This window comes from Notechis scutatus, chromosome 6 (genome assembly GCF_049901735.1).
Source record: "Notechis scutatus isolate UNSWTSFEM ecotype Mainland chromosome 6, rNotScu1.2, whole genome shotgun sequence".
Lineage (NCBI taxonomy): Eukaryota > Metazoa > Chordata > Lepidosauria > Squamata > Elapidae > Notechis > Notechis scutatus.
Window position 1 is genome coordinate 71,649,306 of NC_142014.1, and position 23,745 is coordinate 71,673,050.

At 40.2% G+C, this 23,745-nt stretch overlaps 1 protein-coding gene across 2 annotated transcripts in view; it reads left to right on the forward strand.

Annotated features, from left to right (window-relative positions):
- Nucleotides 1-23,745, forward strand: part of PDE3A (phosphodiesterase 3A) — a 272,636-nt gene that overhangs the window by 2,082 nt on the left and 246,809 nt on the right. The window lies entirely within an intron of this gene.

Here is a 23,745-nt window from a genome sequence, read left to right on the forward strand (position 1 = left end):
CCGCCGCCGCTTTTTTCTTTCTTTTTCTCTCTTCTCCCTTGAAAAGGGGAAGCGACCCGGAGGATCCGCCAATGAAAAACTCGCCAAAATTCCGAAGGAGCGAACGGCGACCCCTCGTCCCTTCCATCCCTTAAAGCCCCGGACTCCCCTCGTTGCTTTCCTTTCCAGTTCGAAACCATTCGGCGGAAGACCCGATTTGCAGTCCTAAAGATGGGAACTTAAGTGACCATTGGAAAAAAGTAGGGTAATTCAGCCAGCAAATGCTTTCTTAGTACCTTCGAAGTATACCGGATCACTTGCTTTCTCAGGAGTTGCGTCCGGTAGGGGTAGAGTTTTCAGACTTGGTAGTAGATTTGCTCCCCCCCCCGCACTAGGTGCAGCCCCCTATGAGGAAAATTCATAATTTCATTGGGTTGATTAAATCGCAAAAGGCCAGGCATGCATAGGGGGTAGTGTTTTTCTTTTTTAAAAAAATAAATGTTGAGACCACTTTAGAAGTGGATCAGGACCCCTCTTCCAGGTGGAGGTGCTGACCCCACCGTTTGAAGACCCCCTATCCCAGTCTGAGTTAAAAGCATTTCTATTTTTTTCCATCCTTCTGTGTAAATTGCTTGTGAGCTTGTGATAGCTCTCTTGCGTAACTTTAAATATCATCCCTCTCTGAGAATTATTTGAGAGAAGAATTTATCAGCAAAAAAGGTCTCTGTATGTTTTAAAGGAAAAGGACTTGTTTTTGAAAGGCTGGTGCTGATTCTGCAGCTAACTGATGTCTTACGAATCCAAAGCAAGCAAAAAGTTAAGCTCTGTTTTATGTAGGGGTACTAACGAGTTGTATCTTTTTCATGACAAGGCCTTCAACAACTCAGTTACTTGGGGTGTTTGCTTTTTTGCACGCTTAACCATGTTATAGCTAGATTTCCGTTGGTTGTAACAGCTTATGTAGCTGGATTTTCTGACTGGAACTTCTGTGGTGTCTCTGTTTGAGTTTGGGATGGTTGAGATGTTAGAGAAACTTTTTTCATAACTTGAAGAAACCAGAAATTGGATTTCTTTGTGACAAAAAGCTCCAAAAGGCCAATATAGAAATGCAATATTGCAAGTTAATTTTCTCTACTCCGTTTTAAAGCTATTTTTCACCTTTTAAAACTTGCTTGTTTAATTTTGTTTTAAGGAGCCAAGATCTTAGTCCTAGAAAAATGTTGAATTGAAACTTACAATTTACTATCGGACAGATCTTTAAATGTGAATATTTCAATTCCACTGGGCAGTACAATAATTAGCCTTCATAATATCAGATAATATGATGCTTCAATGGATGCTTTAACAGTACTAGGAATTTCCAGTGGTTATTTTGGAGATGTGAAGTTTTTGCTAAGTTTGAAGAAGAAAAGAATTTTAATCACATACCATGGAAGAAGTTTTGTGTCTTCCATTTTTTTTTTAGAAAAGATAAAGTTTTATTGGAATTCATAGTAAAGGATTGGGAAGAAAGGAGAACATTCTGTAGCTCTAAACAAGGTTTCTTGGAGGTCCAGTAAAATCAGTGAAACCGGACATTTGCATATGTATTAAGGTGCATGCCATTTGACTGGGTATTATTTACAAAAATTCATTTTAATCCCTTCCCTTTCAAGGCAGTGACATTAAACTTTTAACAGCTGGCAGATATTCCTCTCTTCAATGCTGGCATTGTTTAAATTTACACTGTTTTCAGATTGCTTGTCTCGTCTGCTGCAGGTTGCTTGAGGTTTAATTGGCCACAAATACACTAATAAATTTAAGGAAAAGAAGGAATATTGACCATATTTCTCAAGAGCAAAAACCACAAGTAAAAATGGATCCTGAAACTTGGATTCTGTCCCCAATGCTTTGTCATATTCCTTTGTGCCACTGTGGGAGGGAAAATAAAAAAAAAATGAAACCATACTTTCCTAATTAAAACCAAGGGGGGAGGGTGAAAGTATGGCTATTATATGAATATGTCAACCATATGTATTTTTAAAAAATACATGTATAGAATAAGGGTCTGGCTGCTATCACTTGCTTACACAAACTTCTCAATATATTTTAATTTATGTGGTAAGAAAAATCAGTATCCCTAATTGGGTTTCCATTCATCTATATGGAGCTAATTATGCAACAGGAATTAAATTAGGGCCATTAAACAACAGTGCTATTCAGCAGTGCCATTTCTCAACTTGTAGGATATCTTAAATCTCTGTAGTTAATTCAGCCAACTTGAACAATGTTGTTTGGAAATGAAAACTGGGTGGTTCCAAAATAAAATATATATTACCAAAAGAAAACAAGAAAATGGTAGTTTGCATTTAACCTGGGAATATGTAAATTTACAAAGTTTTGTTTCAAAGTTTTAAACTCCTTTTTTGTATTTTAAAAGAACTACTGTACTTTGTGAATTGTGTCAAAGTTTTTGATTGCCCTGGACTGTAAAACTTTGACATTACAATAGTTCTCCCTTGTCCTGTGTAGAGAACAGTGTTATGAAAATACAGTAGGTGCTTTTACATATTCTTGTAAAAGAACATCATGATTTGAAATTAAACCCACAGTGGGAAATGAAAGATGCAGATTTTTTAAAAAAGTGTTTCCTTTTAAAGTTTGTCAAATGATGTGAACACCTCTGGCCTGAACCTTGAATGTACAGCGCCAGGAAAATCATGAAGTAAGTACACAAAAGTACTTGAAGAAATCATGAACTAAGTTTTACATGAAAGTTAGTGTTAAAAAATTCACTTTTATTATGATCGATCTTACATAATTACACGAGTAAAAAAAAGTAACATTTTAACAATGTAAAAAAATACTTGAAGTTTAAAAAAATTGAACCTCTTGTACAAGTATAATGCTTTGTTTAGATTTATGAATTTGAATACCTTTCGAGATAAAAAACACACACTGAGAAATAAAAAACAGATTATTAGGCTCATTTATTAGGCAAGAGAAAGATGTTTTGAGAAGTGGTGCTTGTTATTTTTGAATAACTCAAATATTGTAGAATTTTAAGTTTTGGTGTCTGATTCAGGGTGGAAAAGAATCCATAAATTCCCAGACAGTTAGTGGCTCCCTCACATTATTCACTAATGCTAGATGTGTGCAAGTGTTTTCAAGGATAAGGAAAGCGGGTTGACACCGAAACGGCTTGAAGGATTTGGAAGCTCGGCTTCCTCATGAGTAAGAAGTTTTTAGAAAAAAAGTTTTGAAAAAGTAGGTAGAACAAAATAGTAAAGCATTTCTGTCACCCAGCACAAATGTTATTGGCTTGGAATGAATCCCATTGGATTCACCTAATTTGATGCCCGAGTGGAATGCATGTTTCTGTGGTTGATATTGTTGTTAAAGAGTCAGATGGAGGAACTTGGTTATCTAAAAAGGCACCTGCCCAAAGGTATTCACCAGTATAGTTAAATCTGCCCAAACTGGCATGCATTTAGTGTAGATATAACCTGCCAGCAGTGTTGTGAGATTCCAACATTTCCCATTTTAGGAGGTTGCGAGCTTGGCGATTGCAACTAAGTGATTGTTGATTGCTTAAACTGGATTGTGTTAATCTGGGGGAATCAGAAGCTGTCCAGGTCTCAAGAGATGTGGTGAGATGCTTAGCCTCTGAATGGATCAGAATATAAGCAGCACCCCAGTTTCTTCATTTTATCTGACATTTCTTCAACTGCAAAGAGACAGCCCAGGAATGTTGTGTCGATGGAAGTTGGTATTTATTTATGATCATTAATAAATGTGGTCTCTTCCAGAAGTTCGAGAATGCAGTGTATATGGATCACAGCTCCCTAAGTTCTTATTATCTAAAAGTGCTGGTCAGGAAATAACAAACAAACAAACATAAGGAGGAGCAGAAAAGTGCCCATCACTGTTGCCTGTCCTTAAAGTTTGGCTTTGATATTCAGAGACCACAGGAAGTTGCTTTTTACCATTTTAGGTTATTTTATGTTTTAGCCTGATACTGTCATCCGTGAGCTGAGTGGCTGCCAAAATGCCCTTCTCAGTCGATGGAACTTGAGCTTTTCTTTCTAGAAATGTCTGGAATTAATTGCTTGAAAGGAAAACACAGGCCATAAGAGTGGCCACCTGTTTTTGTGATTGGGCTACGTATTTGTGGGTTTGATATGTAGTCCAGGATATGACTAAAAAAACCCAACCATCGATGCTCAAGACCTTTTACTAAGCAGAGATTTGAAATGCTTCCTGTCGTCCTATCCCACATTCTTGCCCCAGAACCAGCTGTCCTACTTCTTTATAAGGTTCATACAAACACTCATTGTGCATAACAACAAATAAAAACGTGGACTTTGGACGTATGTGCAAATGGCGGTGTTGACTTTATAACATTAATGAGGTTCACTCGTTTTTTGCCCATTATGACCCCATTGCCCTAGATGTTAAAGAGGATATCAAAATTATACTCCATAAATGTCTTGCATGCAACGCTAGGCAATTACTCTTTTTAATTGGAAATTGAACCCGCAGTCCTTCCATAAATCGAGGATCACTAATAATGGTGGGAGATAACTTCTCTGTTCAACTACAGCAGGGGTGTCAAACTCAAGGCCTGTGGGCCAGATCTGGCCTGCGGGGCGCTTGGATCTGCCCCACGGGACCACCCTGGATGCAGCGAAAGACTGGCCTGAGTTGCCTCTGCTGGCAAAAACGGAGCTCGAAGGGCTGCGTGTTCCCCCCCGAACTCCGTTTTCGGTTGTGACAGCTTCCTGCAACCTTTTGCCTGCAAAAACGGAGCTTGGGAGGGCCACGCGGTCCCCCATGATCTCCGTTTTCGGCTGTGACAGCCTCCTGCAACCCTCTCCAGCGAAAACGGAGCTCGGGAGGGTGCTTGGGCCACCACAGATGCCTGACACGAGTGACGTCAAGCTGGCCACACCCCCTGCCTCCCTCTCCCCAAGGTCAAATACAGCCCTGATGCTGCCCTCAGTGAAGTCGAGTTTGACACCCCTGAACTCTAGGTATTGCTTTTCTAAATGGTAACCAGACCTTTCGATGGTGGTCTGTCAAATTACATGTGCTAACAGTACAGGCAGACCTCAGCTTATGACCACAATTGAGCCCAAAACATCTGTTGCTAAATGGAGACAGTGGTTAAATGAGTGGTTTGCCCCATTTTATGACCTTTCTTGCCACAGCTGTTAATTGAATCATTGCAGTCATTAAGTGAGCAATACCCAAGTGAATCTGGCTTCCCCGTTGACTTTGTCAGAAAGTTGATCACCTGACCCTGGGATGCTGCAACCGTCATAAATACAAACCCATCCAAGTTTTGATCACGTGACCGTGGGGCTGCTGCAACAGTTGTAAGGGTGAAAAATGGTCATGTCACTTTTTTCCAGTACTGTTATAACTTTGAGCGGTCATTAAATGAATGTTGGTAAGTCAAGGACTACTTGTAATGGATCTTCAAGCTTGTAGGTCCATTGAGCTCATCTGAGTCAAACAAAAATATTCCACCCATTCACTAAAAAAAAAAAAAGATCCCTTAGTCTGGAAGGAACAGGTTGCTTTGGATTCCCCTGCAGTCCTTATGCCTTGGGCTACTAAATAGATAAATAAAAAGTTGGCTAACGTTTCAGCAAACAATTCTCTCTTGTTTGTTCTTCTCAGTTCCCCAGAATCATTCTGAATACTGCTGACTGGCTACTATGGCACAGCAGCCAGTTCTGGAACTACCATATAAGTCAGGAGTTTAGATGTTTGTCACCCACCCCTTAAGATAATTCTGATTATGTATAGAAGTTCAGGAGATGTTTCTACCGCATCACATCCTGTGTATGTTTACTCATACTGCTACTCAACACCATACCTGAGTGGAATTTTTGCCACTTCAAGATAATCCATTTCTATCACTTTACTAGCTCCTGCCAGTTATTTGCTCTATCTGGAGACAGTTCCTGATATTCTTGAACCCCGGTTCTTTGCAGATTGATTCATTTCTACCTGTTTCTGTCACTCCTCCTAACTGGGATTATGTTGGTAATTCTGAAATTAGAACAAATGTTCTCACATTTCATTCGGTTTTTCAGAAAGCATGTAGAGGTTATGAAGTTATGAATGCTAGTATTGACGCCGGCTTGTTTTTTAAAAAAATCTTTTTATGTATTTTGAAATCCCTCTCATTCGTGATTTTAGGAATGTACTTGGTTCTTTACAACAGTGTATGATTCCTGTTTGAATGATCTTACATTTTGAACATTGTCATGGAGGTGGCATCTAAGAAAGTAGGAAAATAAGATTTAGCCACTTCTCATGGTTACCAGTGAAGCTGGAGACAAAAAGAAAAGTCAAAAGGTTTGCCTCAACGTTTGCCATGAATTTTGAAATCTGTTTATTCCTTTTTGATGTTCCTTCCCTCTCATGCATAAAACTGGCGTCTGCAGTTTGCTGAATTTAAGTCCTAAAAATTGTTAGATATTATTACCACAGCGAGCTAGTATATATTATATCTACTTGCACCATTCTGCACGACTGGCTGATGAATTCTGGGAGTTGAAGTCCACAAGCCTTACAGTTTCCAACTTTGGAGAGACCCCTGATTTAAAGTAACAGTTCTTAATTCTTTTAAAAAGAACAGCCAGGTTTCGAATACTTTTGCTCGCTACTCAAGTTAAAGTGTGTGTGTGTGTGTGTGTGTGTGTGTACGTATAAATGGATAAGGCATAAAATGTGAAAGTGGTGGCACAGCTTATAAACTGACAAAATAGTTCATAAAACATGTAAGATGACAACATCGTTTATAAGAAAACGTAAGACAGTTTAAAGAAAACAAGCCCTGGAGTGGAAGAGGCTGAAATACAGTGCAGCCTTTCATCTGCTGTTAAATGATGTGCAAAGTGAAATACGGGCACTTCTGAAAGTGCTGAACTGAAAGGAACTCACTGTGTGCAGGAGTTTATGTCAGTTGTGTAAACACCTAGGATGGGGATACTGATGACATGCGTTGCAATTTTCTGTGTGAGGACCTGGTGGGGATTGGTATTCCTCAATCTACGGAGTACTAATATGACCGCTTACAAAAACTAGCTTATTCTTGATTTTTCCTTTTCTACATGCTCTCGTAGAAACCTTGGTGTAGGAATATTTAGTGAGAAATGTGTCCTACCTCCCCACCCCTTATTTGCTAGTACAGGAAGTCCTCGACTTACGACCCCAATTGAGGTCAAAATTTATGTTGCTAAGTGAGAAATTTGTTAAGTGAGTTTTGCCCCATTTTACGACTTTTCTCGCCGCATTTGTTAAGTGAATCGCTGAAGCTGTTAATTAACACGGTTTGTTAAGTGAATCTGGCTTCTCTGTTGACTTTGCTTGTCAGAAGGTCGCAAAAGGGGATCACCTGACCCCGGGACACTGCAACCGTCATAAATATAAACCAGTTGTCAAGCATCCAAATGCAAATCACATGATCGTGGAGATGCTGCAATGGTCATAAGTATGAAAAATGATCGTAAGTCACTTTTTCAGTGCTGTTGTAATGTCAAAACCAAAACAGACAGTCTCTATAACTGTCTGGTTTGGTTCTGCAACCCAACAGGACAGACACAGACTTCAGAGAGTAATTAGGACTTCAGAAAAAACAATTACTACCAACCTGCCTTCCATCGAGGACCTGTATACTGCACGAGTCAAAAAGAGGGCTGTGAAAATATTTACAGACCCCTCACATCCCAGATATAATCTATTTCAACTCCTTCCCTCAAAACAAAGCTATAGAGCGCTGAACACCAGAACTAGACACAAGGACAGTTTTTCCCCCATGCCATCACTCTGCTAAACAAATAATTCCCTCAACACTGTCCAATTATTTACAAAGTCTGCACTACTACTACTATTCACCTTCTCATCACTCCTTATCACCCATCCTCTCCCACTTGTGACTGTATGACTGTAACTTGGTCACTTGTATCCTTACGATCTATATTGACTGTTTCCTAGTATGATTTGATTGCTTATTGTACCCTATGACTATTATTAAGTGTTGGACCTTATGATTCTTGACTCTTGACAAATGTATCTTTTCTTTTATGTACACTGAGAGCATTTGCACCAAGACAAATTCCTTGTGTGTCCAATCACAGTTGGCCAATAAAGAATTCTACATTCAACAAAAGCTCACTAAACGAACTGTTGTAAGTTGAGGACTACCTGGGCAGTGGTACCTTGGTACTCAACTGCTTTGAAACTCATCAAATTTGATATTCAACACATTCTGACATGAAAATTTTGTCCCAGTACTCATAATTTGTTTGGTACTCGATGCCCAAGGTAGAACTTCTTGGTGTTGACTGCCTTGTGATTTACTACATCATTTCTTATGGGAAAAAATCGTTTGGTACTCATCATTTTTGGTACTCATCATGCTTCCTGGAACCAATTAACTGTGAGTACTGAGGTACCACTGTAATTTTTATTTGAAATTTGCAAAGATCTACCATGCTTTATTAATTTTCATCCAGTGTGGCTAAGAGGAGAAGAAGTCCTCAAGTCAAGCTTTTGATTCCAGGAAGATTTTTGGTTGTGTAATGAAAATGGGTGGTGGGCTATTTATTTGGATCTCCACCAAACAAACATTGAGCTGCTACATGTTGCCTCCTGCCACTTGGCTTGTTCTACCGTGTTTCTCATATAATAAGGCCGGGTCTTATTTTTTTTTGAGCCCCGAAAAAATGTCTAGGCCGTCTTTTCGGGGGTGACTTAATTCCCCCCCCTTGCATCTTCGGGCAGGCGGTGACGGCTTGGATGTTGACCTCAGCGTTGGTGGGGCACTTCGTATCGGGTCAACGCAGGCAGCACCATATCCAGGTGTGCAACAAAAGTACTTCCTAATGGCAAGCCCCCCCCCACCATTCCCCCCATTTCGCATGTTTTAATATAGGCCTTAATTTGGGGGGAGGGGCTTAATTTCATTTCATGCCTATAAAACATGCTGGGACTTCCTATTGGGGGAGGCCGTATTGTTGGAGAAACAGGGTATTTATATTAATTGCATTTTAATTAAACAACAAATGTATTACTTTTGATCGTGTGCTACCACTTCTTTCTGGTTATCTGTTCTCATTTTTGGAGTGCAATCTCTATTCTGCCCCTGAAAAGATAAGTCTGGCTTTTGTAACTTGTTTTGCAGCGGTCAGTAAGTGAACAAGGTGCCGTTAAGCGCTTTCCATGGTTCACTTTGGATAGGTTTTGCTGAAAACTGGAACTAAGTGCAGAATGAAATATGGTCCAGTGGTCATAACTTTGAACAATCATAGCTCAGCAACCAATCATGAGTTGAGGATTACCTATACTGTTATTCATTTTGACATGCCCATAAAGAACATCCCAAAACTTCCCTGTGCAGTGTATGCTAAAAGTTTGGACAGGTCTAGCATTACTGCTACAGAGTTGCATTGATTGGTTGTTTGCTTCCATTTAATGTCCCAGTTGCTTTCTACAAAGCCCTACATGGCTTGGGATCTGGTTATCCTTGAGATCACCTGTTCCAGGTAGGATCTGCTCATATATAAATGAGAGCCCCATACTGGGAGATCCAACAGAAAGGCATTCAGAAGTAGGCATTCCTTGCTGGCTGGTGCTGTTCCCTCTTGAGCCGAAAACAACTGCTTACTTTGTGGCTTTTGGGAGACATATGAAAACTGGTTTTTCCAGAAGACTTGGAACCTCCACTGGTTCAAAGTGTGGTGCTGTGAAGAAATATTGACAGATTTATTATATTCCATTGTAATGTACATGTGCTACTGGTCCTGAATTGTTTGAAACTGTTTTTATGATGAATATTTGGGACTGTAAACATCTTGACGTCATCTGCAGCCAAGGCAACCTAAAGTCACCTGAATGCTGAGCATTTTAATCTGTCATGAAAGTTAAACTGAGAAGTGATGTTTAATTTTTCCAGTGGCCATGGGTGGCAATGCCTTTAAAGATGGTTTGGGAACTCTACTGGTAAATCTAGTAAGTAGGAATTTTTCAAAGTTCTGAAATTATTTTTATAGTAATTTGCTATGTGTTTGTTAGCAATAATTAGCCTCTAAATTTTCTAGTACAACATCTGAATTTTATGCCAAGCAGTGCCCCTTAAATAATACATATTATTAGTGCTTGCCTGCCACTATTATTATTACTATTATTAAATTTATTTTCCACCTATCTTATCATGGACTAAGGTGGATCACAACCACACAAACAACAAACAAATAAAAAGGAAGTTTAAATAAAGCGAAAGTAAAATAATAGAACAATAAAACAAACAAGGAAAAGAAAAAGAAAGGAAATATGTTGATATGACCAGTGAAAAAGATGGGCATTTATGCTTCTTACTGGAAATGTGAATACCTTGGGTGAAGGAACAGCTGATGAAATTACAAGAGGTTCTTTCGTAGAAAAATGGAAGGCACTGTAAATCATCCAAATTATTTGAATCGGTTTGTAAAATGTATTTTCTACTGTTCTGTTGTAGTTAGCCGGCAGCAGGTGTAGACAGTGGAGGAGAGCGAGGACTCTGATGAAGGGCTGGGACCATCAGGGAGTGGACTGCTGCCTTCAGGGATTGTGGGGCCTGGCAGCAGTGATGAGGAGGTTCCCAAGGAGCCTGTGCCAAGTGCGCATGAGCACAGGATGATTCGTAGAAGAGAACAGCTGGAGCAGCACAGGCGACTCGGGAGTAAGGATGCAATGTAATGGCCCCTCCCTCCAACAATACAAGCCTAGTTGCAAAAGGTTTTTGCCTTTGCAGAAGGCAAAAACACTCCTAAGAACCCAGCATCGTGTGTAGAGATACTGGCTTATTTGAAGAATTCTGTCAAGGCTTTTCTGGTTGGACTAATCGGCTGCAAGCCATCTTTTATCTAAGAAGAAGTTTATTTGTAGATTAAAGATGTGAAGGTTTGAGTTGCTGCGTTTGTTTGAGATTTTCTTGCTGGTAACAGGGTTGGGTCAGAACATGTTCCTTCTGCATTTTAAACTATTCTCATTAAAGTTGGGTAAAAGAACATTTATCTTCACCCCCCCAAAAGAAGAATAATCTTTGCAATCCTTCATTCTCTGGGATTTATCTGAGTGTCCTTGCGTCCTCCAGTTTTTTCTTCAGAATCTGAGCCTCACTTATTCCTGTACTGTTACCGGTAGTCCTCGACTTACAATCATTTCTTTAGCGACCACTAAAAGTTACAAACGCACTGAAAAAAATTGCTTAAAACTGGTCCTTGCACCTATGACCGTCGCAGCATATCCCCACGGTCATGTGATCAGAATTCCGGCAGTTGGTGTGCATTTACGACGGCTGCAGTATTCCTGGGTCACGTGATCATCATTTGCAGCCTTTTACCAGCTGGCTTCCAACAAGCAGAGTCAATGTGGGAAGCCAGGTTGGTTGAACAATTGTATGATTCACTGAACTACAGGTAGTCCTCAACTTATGACCGCAATTGAGCCCAAAAGTTATGTTGCTAAGTGAGTTTTGCCCCATTTTACGACTTTTCTTGCCACATTTGTTAACTGAATCACTGCAACCATCATAAATGTGAGTCAGTTGTCAAGCATTTGAATGTAAATCATGTGACCATGTTGTTGCAATGGGCATTTGAAAAATGGTCATAAGTCACTTTTTTCAGTGCCGTTGTAACTTTGTAACGGTCACTAAGTGAACTGTTGTAAGTTGGGGAATAATTGTACAGTGATGTGCTTAACACTTCTGGCAAAAAAGGTCCTAAAATTGGGTGCAACTCATTTAACAATCGCTTAACAATAGAAATTCTAATAAGAATTGCGGATGTAAGTCAAGGACTACTTTTACTTCAATATATAAGAAAACATCATGTTGGGAACTTCTTCTGGGATGTTAAATCAAGAAATTCTGGTGCCAAGATAACTTCAGAGACATGGGAAAATGTCTAACAAAAACCAGCAATTGTTGGATCCTCCCTCGTTTTGCAAATGATAAAGGAAACTCAAAAACTCTTTTAAAATAATAACGTTAAAAAGCTTGTAATCACCATGAAGGATGAGATAGAAAAACAGAAGTTGCTTTTGCGGGAGGGAAAAGAAAAACTTTCACAAAACTCTGAAAGATTTCAGGACAGTCTTAGACTTTATAAATAACTGTTTCCCATTGCATTCTGAATAATTTGCATTGCGCAAATTTTATAGAAAACTATTTTTTTACTTAAAAAAAATAAAAGATCGAGTTCTTAAATAATATTTTTGGAAAGAGCAGTTGGTTAATCATTTAGGAGCTTTCAACTGCTTTTAGCAAACTATTTCTTCCTAATCCATGTGTCAAGTAAAATGGCCCATCTTACATTACTGGAAAAAAATAACTATGTTTTTTTTTCCCTGTTAAGGCGACCCCAAGGAACAACTAAAGAGCAAAATAGCATTTCTTCCCTTGCCATATTCATGGTGACTCTAAGATGAGCTTCCAATGTGAAAGTTAAAGAATCTGAAGGGGGAAAAAAAAATCTTGTCATGCTTTCAAGCAGATTCATATGCTCTTATATATTCGGCGGTTTTGCCTCTTCAGCCACGTTGGTGCATCTTATGGCCCAAAGCTTGAAGACTGCTTTTTTCAAGCTATACAAACTGTTCAAGAGATTGGGTCAGGCTGGCTTCGGGGATGAAGGATTGAACTACAGGTAGTCCTCAACGTATGACCAAATCGGAGCCTGCCCGTTATGACTGTAAGTTGTGGCAGTTGTTAAGTGAGGTGCCCTCATAATTGCCTCACACAGTCCCTGATCTCCTTATCCTTAACTGGAACATTGATTGCCTCAGGGATGAGGGTGACTTCAGGCAGGGGTGCCAGCTGTATTCTGATTAAGATCTGCTAAGTTCTTTGTTCAGCTCATTGTAATTTTGAATGGTCTCTGGATGAATGGTCGTAAATCAAGGACTACTTATTTTTTTCAACAGAGCCTGACTTAAAAAAAAAAAATAAAGTTTTCCTGTCCAGAGAAAAGATTTTCATGATGAAAACTGTTTTCTGTTTACTTTATTTATTCCTCCAATTTATATAGCAATAGCACTTAGACTTTTATACCGCTTCATAGAGCTTTACAGCCCTCTCTAAGCAGTTTACAGAGTCAGCCTATTGCCCCCCAACAATCTGGGTCCTCATTTTACTGACCTCGGAAGGATGGAAGGCTGAGTCAACCTTGAGCTTGGTGAGATTTGAATTTCCAAATTGCAGGCAGCCGGCAGTCAGCAGAAGTAGCCTGCAGTACTGCATTCTAACCATTGCGCCTCCATGGCTCATCATCAGATCAAGTGACTCTGGGCAACATTCAACAAAGTGTAAACAAATCGAATACCTAAAACCATTTTATCACTATTAATTATTTTGAAAAATGCATTAAAAATTACAAAAAAGACCATAAAAACGAAGTAAGAACAAAGAAATAGCAGGCGAAGGCATGTTAATAATCATGGTGACATTTTACAACTTCTACCATGCCTGGTTCTTTGGAAGTAAGTCCTACTAAGTATGGTTAAGTCGATACTCAATAGGCTTTTTGAGATGAGAAGTAGATCCTGTTGTTTTCAGTGGGAACTCTTGTCCCCAAATAAATAGGATTGCAGATCAAAGAGGCGAAGATTGTTCTTGACTTTGCCAGTTTTAAGAGGAAGGCTTGCGAGTTTCCAAGAGACACGCAGGAAGAAATACAGATGTGCTGGCGGAAAAAGAGACTGCTCGACTTTTTTTTTTTTTTTTAAATTTCCAGCTGCTTGACTCAGTGAGCCAATATTTTAACAGTTCATGGCAGAACTGCTGTGGGGTTCGTTCCACATACAAGAAAAGTTAGCTTACAGTGCTAACATGAAGCTGCTGTGCGGCTGTTCCTGGCAATTCCTGTAGCCCAGATGGGTGTTGAATCTGTTTGCTTTTGAAATTGATTTTGCTGTTATTTTGTAATAAAATCTTCTCTCTGTTCCGTGTTCCCAATTTGGAGGACAAACCAATTTATTGTCAATGTTTACTTGGAAGGATTGATAAGCTTTCACACTTGGAAAGCCAGCCCACTCCTTTCAGCCTCATTCGGGAACAGTGCACTTCCCTGTTTTACAGTATGTAAATATATGCCGTTTTGTAAATACGAGAGTTGATTTTGCTGAAATCACTGGGCTTAACTCTGTGACAGGACTCGTTAGACATGATGAGCAGCCTTGAGACAATAACTTATTAGGGTTAAGCCATTGTTGAAGGAAAGATGGAAAACTACACGGGAGGTGAGTTCTCCCTGCTCGCAAAGTACAGATAAATCATATAGTGGGTTTGACAGCAATTTCAGATGCTGTTATGATCCAAAGCACTTTGAACTTAAATTCAAGCTGATTGGTTTAAATAAAGCAGAAGTTTTCACACTTTGCAATGCTGTAGCTCGCCTCCGCTCCTCCATTACCCCAGCCATCATACAATATGTGAATGTATGTACCAGCAGGAGAAGGGATGGCAGAACCTGGAGGCGGTGTGAAAAGGGGCATCAGCCTAGAATCCTTACAGAGTCACAAAAGAACTAAGTTCAACCTCCCCTTTGTGCTGTTGACCCTTATCTAACTCTTAAGCAGGTGCCCATCATTAGTTGAGAAGGGTATGTGTGGACCTACTCTTCTGTGCCTGATATTACCCCCCACTCCCAAAATGAAACAAATTATTTCATCGGGATAAGAGTTGGACAAGAAATAGTCGCACTGCTTTTAGTAGTTAAACTTTAATTTGTAGAGCAAAGCAAACAACGGCAACACAAAAAGATCACGAAATAAAACTGTAACAGAACGTTTACAGGGGACGTAAATTATAAAGCAAGAACATTCAGCCTCATTGTTCTGATGGGAAGGCTTGCCTGGTTTAGTGCATTTCCCAAAATTTCTCACACACACCCCCTTTTATTTTGATCAATATTTGCTCTATAGAGCAACAATTGTCCAACTGCTGACTTTGCTGCCTGCTTGTCCAGGCAGAGACGGAGTAGGGTAACATCTGACCGAGATCCAACTTTGAGTGCGTATGCATGCCGTGAGCCTTTGCACAAATAAAAAGAGACCTGTTTGAACTCACCCTGGGCTCGGCTTGGACAGATTGATTGGCTGCTCTGGGGAAAAAAAAACAACCTCACTTGGCAGTTACCTGCCTTGAAAAGCTGCCTCAGAGAGTCTAACCAGCTCTGACCCTCTTTTTAAAAAAATAGTAGTGAATGCAAAAGATTCTGAAGGCCCTAGTTTTTGAAGCTTAATCAGAAACAGTTGGAGGGGGAATCCACTTAAAGCGCCCCCTTTGATTTTCACAAACAAACAAATAAATAAAAAAAGGCAAATGAAAACTCTGAAACTGGGAAAAAACCTGGGCTGTTCCTGGTTTGTATACAGGTAGTCCTCAACATATCACCGGTTGCTTAGTGACAATTTAAAATTAGGACAGACCCTCCACAAAGAGAGTTATGACTCATTTTTTTTTTAAAGTTTTGATGTTGTGCTCCCCTGCCTTCCTGTAATGTAATCACAGTTTGGGCATTTTGCAGGAGGCCAACATTTACAGAATTTTTTATTTATTTGTTTATTTACTTACTTGTTTATTTATTTTTATTTTAGAAAATGTATATTGCCACCTGTTCATACATGGCGACTCAAGGCAGCTTACAGGAATATAAAAATATCATATATAAAAAAATAAAACTAATAGAAGAAAATAATCAAATAATAAATTAATACAATAGCCCCCCACCCCACCCCAGTGGCAACACATCAACCGCTTAGAGAGGGCTGTAAAGCACTATAAAATGGTATATATATCTAAGTGCTGTTGCTATCATACAAGTCATTTGATGGGCTCCATCCCGCTCTGGGTTCCCCAGGCCCGCTGGCAGAACTAGGCCTTCAGCGCCTTTTGGAAGAGTATTAGAGAGATGGCCATTCTAATCTCTGGGGCAATGATCTTCCAGAGAGAGGGAGCCACCATGGAGAAGGCCCTTCTTCTGGGTCCCACCAGGTGTATCTCCCTAGGGGACGGGACCTGTAACATCCCCTGCCTCCCTGCTATAATGGGTCGGGTAGATGTGACGGTCCCCCAGATAACCTGGTCCCAAGCCAGGGAGGGCTTTAAAGGTGACAACCAGCACTTTGAATTTCACCCGGAAGCAAATTGGCAACCAATGCAGCTCCTGCAGGAGAGTTGATACATGTGCACACCAAGGTCTGCAGAAAACCATGCGAGCTGCTGCATTTTGCACCAACTGGAGCTTCCGGATCTTCTTCAAGGGCAGCCCCATCCAGAGCGCATTGCAATAGTCGGGATGGGAAGTGACTAGGGCGTGAGTGACCTATTGGACCCATTTGCCGTGCCCCTGCAGTCATGTGACCGCAATGTATGATTGATGGAAAACTGACCCATAGTGAACCAATGGGCTAATTTTACAGCCTCTTCATTCTCTTTTATGGCCTCCATGTTCACTTTAGAACAGCCGTGTTAGATTTACAACTGCCGCATTTGCTTAACCGCAGCCAAGAAAGATCATGAAAACAGCTCCGGTCCCATGGTGGCCTGCTTTACGACCATTGTGACTTATGACCCTACTTGCCAGGGTCAATTACATCATAAGCTGAGGACTACCTGTATGTGTGAGCTGTATGACTTCCTGTGTGGTTTGTTTGCTTCAAAATAATCTACCGAAAAAGAACTATTTCTGTCAGTAAAGAATGGGCAATTTTTCCATGGGGCACAACTGTCTGTTAAAAGTGTGTTAGGCTCCACACATCCTAAGCACAAAAACTAAACTTGATTTCATTTGATGTAACAATAATCAGGGAATTTGTTTTAAGTGCACTCAAATGTATCCCATTTAAAGTAATATCACACTACTAACCAGAGCATACAAAACATTTGCTAGACCAATACTCGAATACAGTTCATCAGTCTGGAACCCACATTACATATCTGATATTAGCACAATTGAGAAAGTCCAGAAATATTTCACAAGAAGAGTTCTCCACTCCTCTACTCGTTGTAGAATACCTTATGCCACCAGACTTGAAATTCTAGAACTAGAAAACCTTGAATTACGCCGTCTTCGGTCTGATTTAAGCATGGTATACAAAATCATACATTGCAATGTCCTACCTGTCAATGAATACTTCAGCTTCAACCATAACAACACAAGAGCACACAATAGATACAAACTCAAAGTTAACCGCACCAAACTTGATTGCAGGAAATACGACTTCAGCAATAGAGTGGTCAATGTCTGGAATACTCTACCCGACTCTGTAGTTTCTTCCCCAAACCCCAAAAACTTTAACCTTAGACTGTCTACTGTTGACCTCACCCCTTTCCTAAGAGGTCTGTAGGGGCGTGCATAAGCGCACCAACGTGCCTACCGTCCCTGTCCTATTGTTTCTCTTATTCTTCTTTTATTTTTCTTATATGTACCCATTTCATGTATTCACAACTATGTATACACTTATACTTATTATCTTGTAAACAATTGGCAAATCAAATAAATCAAATAAATAAAATAAAATAAGTAAAAAAAATGGTGACAGTTTCGGGAAGCATTGCTGGATGCCCCTGTCAGCCCTATCATCTTCCTTCATCTACCTGACACTCGACATAAGTCACTATTCTGGGTGGACAGTTTTTTTTACAATCTTATTTTTTTTTTTTCAACACTTCACTTGATTTTCACAGAAGTGCCTTGGTGAGCTTTTATTAGAATTTGTGGCTGCCCTGGTGCTTTTCCAAGGCTCTTCTTTCAAAGCAGAATGCATTGATTCATGAGGATTGTTTTGATTTTCTTCATAAAAAAAATTACTGTGGAAAAGGCCCATCTTTCCAAGTATGTCTGAACATTCTTTCTCTAATTCCGAATCCTTTCCTAAGTCATTAAAAAAAACAAAAAAAAAACACTGGCTAACAGGTAATTTCTCTTTATTTCTTTAAATTTAGCCACGCCACAACGTTCTGACGTCGTATATTTTCCAAATATTCATCGCTTACATAGACCGGTGAGCAACCATGTTGCAAGATTGATGTTTTGTCTCTGAGCATCCCCCGCTTCCCCTCCCCGCATCCACATGGTTTATGATGCAAAATAGGACTTGGTGTGCATGAATTCAGATGAAAGCATAGGGTGTTTCTTCATTTTAATTAGAGTTTAGATTGCAGTTCTCTCTAAAAAAATAATAATCTACTTTTGTGTTACTGTTTTCTCATAGCTTGATACCTCTGCAAATCTCCCTTTGTTGAAATGTTTATACATCCTAAAAATGTGAAATGGTTTGGATGGTGGGAGTTTCTCTACAGGCAGTCCTTGACCCCAATTAAGACCTATTGCTAAGCAGAGTAGTTGTTGAATGGTATTTCTGTTGTTAAGCAAGGTGGGTCATGCATGATTTTATGACTTTTTGGGGGGATGGCTGTTGAGCAAATCACTACAGTTGTTAAATGAAGCATGCAATCCTTAAGCAAATCCAGTTTCTCCCATTAACTTTGCTTGTTGGAAGCCAGCTGGGAAGGTTGCAAATGGTGATCGCGTCATCCTGCCCCTGACATCCCATCCCCCACTACTGGTGCCTCACCCCCCCCCCCACTGCCAATGTCCCACCCCCAATGATGGCCCGTACTCTGATGGCGATGATGCCCCACTCACCCAGTGATGTTGTTCGCTGCCGCAGGCCAGACTGGGACAGCCCATGGTCAGATGTAACACTAAATTTCAGCAGAGGTGAAAGCAGGTTGAAGTCTTGTGAGATCTCTGGTGAGATGCTAGAATCTTGGGAATCTTGGATACCTTGCAAGGTTGATGGCTGTTTTAATAAAATAATTTATTTTGAGGTGCAATTGTGGATTGGGAGGAGAGCAAAGTGCTAGGGTTAGTAGATGCCTTGTTGACCAGTGGTGGGATTCAAAATTTTTTACTACCAGTTCCGTGGGCGTGACTTGGTGGGCATAGCATGGCTTGGTGGGCATGGCTTGGTGGGTGTGGCAGGGGAAGGTTACTGCAAAATCTCCATTCCCTCCCCACCCCACTAACCTGCTTTCCAGCTATGTTCTACTGTTCAGGGCAACAAAAGAAGACCCAGCCGATCAGTTGGGACTCCAGAGGCAGAGAAGAGATGGGAGTGGGGCCAGTCAGAGGTGGTATTTGCTGGTTCTCCGAACTACTCAAAATTTCAGCTACTGGTTCTCCAGAACTGATTAGAACCTGCTGAATACCACCTCTGTTGTTGACCCTTTCTTAAGACAGATGAGCTCATGAGTGATATTATTTTGTGTGAATCCATTTGCTTATTTTTAGGGATATAGTTTTTCACCTAGCATCATGTCTAGCCCTCGATTGGGGCTTTGATTCTATTTTTTTTGATGGGGATTTGTACGATCCTCATGCAAAATAAGGTCTCTTATCCAACATGTTGAAAGGTCTCCTGCTAAAGATCTGCTAAATACTTGCTTCATTTCCCTCTTGTTCTCGCATACTAGAAAACGGTTTGAGCTGGGGATTGCTATTGCAATGGAGTTATTGAAGAGCATAACATGCCTTTAAATTACAGAGCCGTGATGCCTTTTTAACATACAAAAGAAGGGATATAAACTCTTTGAAACGTATAATTTCTAAATTTGCAGCAAGCTGTGACAGTCCCAACAGGATGGATTTTTATGCTTGTTTTTTCTCAGTTTGAAACTCAAGTTGCTGGTGTTTTTTTAAAAAAAACAAATAATTGTTAAACAAATAACTATTTAACTCTTCACTTAACTTAACCATGAATTCTAGATTCCATTTAAAATGTAGGGAAACTCCAGTTAAACAAAAAGGCTTTCCTTGATTTGTTTGTGAAGAGCCTCAGCAACCCAGGTCATAGTTGTCTCAAAGATGCTTCTAGAACCGATGAAGCTTTTTGGATGAGAAGCAAAATGTTTCCCTCAAAGAAAAACAGTTTAGCTGCTTTTTGAAAAGCATCTTTGAGTTTCCTTGGTTTGATTTCTTAAGCTATTGACATGCATTCCGTCACATTTCTGTAGGGGGTGGCCTGTGAGAAGAAATGTAGATTTTTGTGGTATCTCTGCTACATATTATGAATGCATCTTCTGAAAACCTTCAGCAGAATTCCGTCCGTGTTTGCTTAGAATTAAATCCCTCAAGGTTGAATGGTAGGCACTACGTTGGAATTACAGCTTCTGAAGTAAGCTGCATAGTACTAAAACTCTAGTCATGACCCTTATGCATGCGCAAATGAAGATTCCTGTGCTCGCCCATCACTTCGGCAGCCCAGGAGTGGGCCCTGAATTAGTAGATTCATAAAAATTACAGCTTTATCCTGATAATAATGCAGCTTGGCTTGTGAGTAACTAAAGTAACTTAAAATAACTAAAGTTACTTGAGAGAGAGAGAGAGAGAGAGAGAGAGAGAGAGCAATTTAATATTCAGTTTTTAATTTGAAGCAAATTAAATGGGTGGACCAGTTTGAAACACTGGTAATTAAATTTCTTCAATGTGGCCTGTCTTACCCAGGCATTCACATAAAGCTGCCAATGAATAAACATTTCTTTTATTAAACGGCTGAATGCCCGATTTCCTTCTCTCTTTGAGTGTTTTACTTACCAAAAGGAATGGTTTTTCTCTCTCCTTCCTTCTCTCCCGTTACTGCTGATGTATCAGTAGCAGATGTAGAACAATAACATCAATAGAAAGCAAAGAGTTCACAAGTCTGATCCCATAATAAATACCTCTTATCAGGCAAGGGCTGTTTTTAACTGAATGAAACTGTTTCTCATCTGACTTACTGAATAAGAAGAGCTGATCCTACTGCATATGCATTTATTTGGGGCACCCTCTTAGCCCATGGGGACCAAATAACCAGCAGCATGGTGAAAAAGTAAATATTGTTTTCTGAATGTAAATAATAAAAAAAAACAATTATCTATAATCCAGTGGCAACTTTAAACTGACAACTCCCAGAATTCCCCAGCCAGCTTTTTTTTTTTTTTTTTTGTGGTGGTGGGGGTATGTTCTTCCTGTAAAGAAAAATGGCATTTTGTAGATCAGGGGTGTCCAGCCTTGGCAACTTAAAGCTGTGTGGACTTCAATTCCCAGAATTCCCCAACTAGTATCGCTGGTTGAGGAATTCTGGGAGTTGAAGGCCACACAGCTTAAAGTTGCTGAGGTTGCAAAACCCTGGTATAATCAAATGTATTATCATAACCCTGGATATGAATGTCCCCCTTTTGTTCAATGCAGAATTGTTACGACATTGCTTCCTTCTGGAATGCATTTTTGATTTCTCAATTGAATCACAGCCCTGGAATTCCTGCTTCTCTCCTATTTTGTGTGGAGGTTGGGCCTATCAGATGAGACCACCTCGTGGGTTTTGAAGAGAGCTTAAGAGTTTTTCCTATGGATTGGATGGACAATTTTAAGCAAGGTCTTAATCTCCATGTGGAATAGTGGTGTGTGAAAAGGCCCTGCGATTCAGGTCGGTGACCCTCATTCTTCCTCATCCATCTTTTTGAGTCACAATATCTTTTGGCACGACTTAGCATAGTTTGGTTGGAGGGTAACCCACAATATGCTTTTGTATGCTATATGTTCTTAGTTGTGGTTATAAACAATGTACTTTTTTTTTTTTTTAAAAAAAAGGCTCATCACAGTGCATGAATTGAGCCAAGGAACACTTTTGAACAGGATTGGGTTTTCCTCCCACCCTGTTCCCTGGATATACATTTATTTGATTTCCTTTGCAAGTTATCTGTCTCTCTTTAAAAAAAAAAAGGAAAAGCAAGGAGAAATGCCTCATCATCTCTTGATGAAGGCTTGATGGTAGTTGATTGATTGTGTCAACCTTATTGATTGCTTGAATAAAAATCATCTCCTGTTCCCCAGAAGTTCTAATTATTTATGTTATGGGGTTTTGGGGACACAACACTGGTGCATTATAATATGTTTGTATTATGACTCCTATCTGTCCTTTAGATTTTTTTGGAAATAAAATTTTATTTATGTGTGGAAGAAACTACCGCAAGGATCCTTAAGTAGCAGGTGCACAAAAGCATTGTATTAGGTTGCTAAGATGATGGTCTTCTGAATAACCCTCTTGTAGCTTCTCATTTTAATCTGGCACTGTTTATTTGTCATCTTGCTTTAATAGCTTGGTGGTAGAAGAGCTACAGCAAGTAAATGGATATATTATCGGGTCTGTGCCTTTTCAGAGTTGTTATAGAGACATCTACAGACAGCTGGATTTACCTTGCCTCTGAACAAAGTCCATGCTGTTAGTATGTCCATAGCTCACAGGTGGACAATAGTTTGTGAATGCATGTGGTTCCTGACATTTTAGGCACAGCTGGGAAAATGACTGTGTGGCACTGTGGATACCAGCTCTTGATCAGTGTAGCCAATATAGGGCTAGTTCGAGCGAGGGTCTTACTCAGTGTAAAGCAGCACCTCATGTTTCTCATCTTAATATTGAAGAAACTCTGCAGACCAACCAATAAAGAAGAATATTTTTACCTCAGGGTTGACATGAGGGGTCCTTGGTACTCTCCGAGCTTGGTTGTTTTCTTGCAGATGTTTCATTACCCAAACCAGGTATCATCAATGGTAGTTACTAATAGCACTGATGATGTTACCTAGTTTGGGTAATGAAATGTCTGCAAGAAAACAACCAAGCTCAGAGGGCATCAAGGACCCCTCAAACTCTGCAGAACCTCAAGAAGTTGCCTTATACTTAGGCAGATTATTAGCTGTTCTAGCAGTTCTCCGGGATCCCAAAGAAATGTCTTGCCTGTACCTTTAAGACACACCAGATGTGGGGATATGTGTGCAGAGCTGAACTGTGGTCCCTTTCATTCTCCAGGTCCTTCTGCAGATCAGGCAACTTCCTAATTATAACCTACCAGCAGAGCAATTTGACTTGTCAAAGGTCTTATGTCTCTTCTTTGGAGTCCACACAAATAAAAGTCCTTGATACTCATTTAGAGATCATTCAAAGTGTCCTCAAATTCTGGCCATCCCTGTGATAATGTGATTGTAATCTGGGCTCTTGGGTGCTGGCTCATGATCACAGTATTGCACTGATCAATATGATGCGGTTACATGAACCCCATTTTCAACTTTCCCTGCTGGTTTCCCACAAAGCTATTGGGGAAGAGAAAGGTTGCAAGTTGTTCTTGTAAGTTGTTCCTGTAAGTTGCTCCTGCTGCTTATTCTCCTGAGGAACCATGAACTGTGTTCAGAAACATATGTCTGCAACCCCCATCATCCCACCTACATTCAGTAGCACTCACCCGTGACACTCGCCCACCCACCCACAACTTTCTCCCGCAAGCCCGCTTAACTAGGATATGTCTCCAAACTTGGCAACTTTAAGACTTGTGGACTTCAAATCCCAGAATTCCTCAGCCAGCCTGGCTGAGGAATTCTGGGATTTGAAGTCCACAAGTCTTAAAGTTGCCAAGTTTGGAGACCCCTCATCTAGGATTCTAGTCCCATAGACCCTCCCCTAATGATGTGCTCGGTCCCTGGAGTATGACAGCAACTGGGATTGCTGTGGCTAAGTGATGCAGTCACTTGGCATTGTGCTTTACAACCACATCATTTAGCAACAAAAATTCTGATCCGAATTGTCATTGTAACCCGAGGACTGACAGTAGAAGAATCTGAAGTATTAAACCCCTGGTTGCCTTCATTGTTATTTTTAGGTCGGAGTAACCTAGGTTGTCTAAGGAAACATGGA